Source organism: Octodon degus, unplaced genomic scaffold (genome assembly GCF_000260255.1).
Source record: "Octodon degus isolate 3935 unplaced genomic scaffold, OctDeg1.0 scaffold00008, whole genome shotgun sequence".
NCBI classification, from domain to species: domain Eukaryota; kingdom Metazoa; phylum Chordata; class Mammalia; order Rodentia; family Octodontidae; genus Octodon; species Octodon degus.
The window spans coordinates 11,797,282-11,800,489 of NW_004524584.1; the positions used below are offsets into that span (position 1 = coordinate 11,797,282).

Below are 3,208 nucleotides of genomic sequence, written 5' to 3' on the forward strand. Positions count from 1 at the left end.
TTTTTTTTAAAATAACTTTTTTTGACTGTCATGTGTTTTAAGGATTCTATGTAACATTTCCAGTGACAAATTTTCAGGGCTGTAATACAGACTGTGCAGAGGATGGTCACACCCAGTGCCAGTTGGATCTAAAAGCCCCCGCAGGGTGGTGATGGCTATGTTTGCTTCAGAGCACAGGAACGCTGTCAGGCTTAGGTGGGACCAAGTCATGGGTCCGAGATGCATCTGCCAGGCATGTGGAAGGCTCCTCTTAACTGTGGTGCAGGGCCCAAGCTGGCACTGTAACCCCACGTCTGTCCACACAGAGGACACCAGGAGAGCCCTGGGCCCTCTTCTCTGACTCCAGCAGCAGTGCTCGTTGTGCCGCGCACCCTGGAGGTCCTCCTGGACAGGCCCTGTAGGTGCTTCTGCACCTCGTAGCCGAGCTCCTTGGTCTTCTCCTCTAGTGGCACACACTTCTCCCTGTTGGCCTAAGTGCTCCTGGTTGCCACATGTTCCACATGCCTCAGCCTCTCCTGTGAGACCTCCAGCTGCTTCTGGTAGTGCTTGTGCCTCTTGATCTTGGCTTTGAAGTGCTTGAGCTTCTTCCAGAAGGACTCCAGTTCCTTCTCTATGAAGTTGGCAGTTTGGACCAGGTCCCACAGGTCAATCATCCAGGGCCCCTTGAACACTGTGGTGGGGCCAGAGCCCTGGTGGCTGACCTTCCATAGGTGGTCCAGGCCCTAGTTGATGCTGCGCAGCTTCTGCTTGGGCTCACTATGCTTGCTGGCCAAGATGTTGCCCCTGCTGTGGCTCAGGTCCACAGAGCCAATGGTGTTGTTGTAGGCCTCTTCCATCTTGCTCAGCATATCCAGCAGCACATTGTACTCATGGTGCAAGAACTCCCGCTACAGCTTGTCCAACTCTTCGCCTTGTGCCAGAGCTTCTCCAGCTGAGGGTCACCCAACCTGTTGTCCTTGGCATTGCTGTGTACCGCCTGCATGTCCTTCCTCCCATCCAGCCCGTACCTGGCCAAGAGGATGTTGAGACTGCAAACAAGCAGGGCCTCCTTCTCCCTGTCCTCCTTCAGCCTTCCACCTTCAGCTTCTTCCACTGAGCTCATTCCTTTCTTGCATATTCAGGTCAGCGTGCAGCTCAACCATCTTCAAACGGAGAGATGCAGTCGCCGGGCCTTCTGCCACAGCTGGTTCAGCTTCCTCATGTGGAACTTCTGCTCCGGATCCCAGGTGTGGGGGTGTGGCTCATTCTTCTCCCTTTGAGTATTTGCCACAGTGGCAGGAGCAGCGGAGCCAGCCCTCTTTCTCCACAGAGACATCCACTCTGTGTGATGCCTTCTTTCTCTCTAAAAACATAGTTTTACCTTTCACTTTTTACAAGTTTTTCCTTATATTTTTTTTGTCATTTTTGGTTTTGGCTTTAGGGGTCTCACTATGTAGTTCAGACTGGCCTTGAACTCACCATACAGACTAGGCCAGCCTCCAACTCTCAACAATCCTCTTGTTCCCAGCTTCCTACGAGCTGGGATTGTAGGTGTGCAGCACCACATGAGCTAAAGGTTTTTTATCATCAAAATGATCTTTTCTGACTTTTGGATTTTAAGTGGTAGAAAGACTGAGTCCAAAGACTTAAAGGGATTTGGCAATACTTTATTTTGCATACCTTTTGTATTATTGCAACTGATTTAAGTTTTGATCAACTTAATGTATAATATGGTGTACAACTCAAACCATATCTTCCTCTAAGTGACTACCCATTTTCCTCCACACCATGTACCATGACTCTATTTGTAACCCACTGACTTGAAACACTTTTATCTTGCATCGATGTTCGATATGCCCTGAAAATCATTTGAGGACTGTCTACTTTATTCCCTGGGTATTCCTATCTCTTCATACTGGTCTAGTCATTGAGCCTTTCTAACATAAATCCAATTTCAATCTATTTCCTCCGTGAAGGTTTCAAAGATACCCACAAGCAGATCAAGCCTCCCTCCTTCTTTTCTCTTGGTGTACAAAATGCTCTGTCCCCAGCTTTGGCTATGTCACCTGTGACATCTATGACTTGGAACCTGCAGTGCCAGGACAGCATGTGGTGTGGGTGCACCCTGTCCCTTCCATCACAGTGACAGTTGTGAAAGCTGGGGCTTTTCTTCCTGATGCTTGGTTTCTGCTTGTCTGAAAATGCAGGTATAACTTTCCTGTCCCACGCTCTGGCCTGTTTCCTGGAGTCCTCCAAGGTTTCTCAGAACCCAGAATGGCTCCAAAGAGAACCTGGACTCAAAGGTCCTTTTCCGATCACATAACCAACGGAAGCTGAGCTGAGCACTCCTCTCTTTGTTAGGAGCCAAGGTTCCACTGGCCCAGGCCTTCAGTGTCCAATGGGGGGGCAGGTCTTTGGTGTCCAACGGGATCTGGACCAGGCCTTTGGTACCCAATGGGAGCCAGTCCAGGCCTTTGGTGTCCAATGAGAACTGGCTCATGCCTTTGGTGTATAAAAGGAGCTGGCCCAGGCCTTTGGTGTTCAATGAGAGCTTGCCCAGCCCTTCAGTATCCAATGGGAGCTGGCCCAGCCCTTCGGTATCCAGTGGGAGCTGGTCCAGGCCTGTGGTGTTCAATGGGAGCTTCCTCACTTCATGCAGAAAGTAAAGCTGAAGTTCTGCTTCTCTCCTTCCTATCACAATGACAAGATGACCATTTGGTCTTACTTTGGGTGACATGCTTCCCTGAGGGGGCCACAATAGAAAGGCCTTTTCTTCTGACCCCAGAGTTGTCTCTGCACATCTGGCTCAGTTTGTGGTTCTTCATACTTTTTAAACATCAGTGTCCTGCTTTAAGAACTGCCCAACATTTGTCAAATATTTATAGGCTCCATCCTCCACATCCAACCTGTGCCAGCTGTCAGAGAGCACTAAGACAACTCTAATCTGACCTAAAAGAACTTCATTTCCAGGAAGGCCTGTGAATAGATCAAAGAGAAAAAAGAAAGCAAAAGGCCCAGGTGTAGCTTGTCACACCATGGGTGTGCATTGGGTGGTCTAATTGGGGCCTCTCCCTTCCTGAGGCAGATGCTATGTGCTATGGCATTTTCTTAAGCAGAAATAGACTCTGAGCCTGTCCAGGATACCTTTGCTTCCACTGTACTAGTGATGATACTGAAGCTCAGGAAGGGACAGACCTGGTTTTCACATGGTGGGGCGGACAAGGAACCA

At 49.3% G+C, this 3,208-nt stretch overlaps 1 pseudogene; it reads right to left on the reverse strand.

Annotated features, from left to right (window-relative positions):
• Nucleotides 1-206: 206 nt before the first annotated feature.
• LOC101571123 lies at nt 207-1,315 on the reverse strand (annotated as a pseudogene).
• Nucleotides 1,316-3,208: the final 1,893 nt, after the last annotated feature.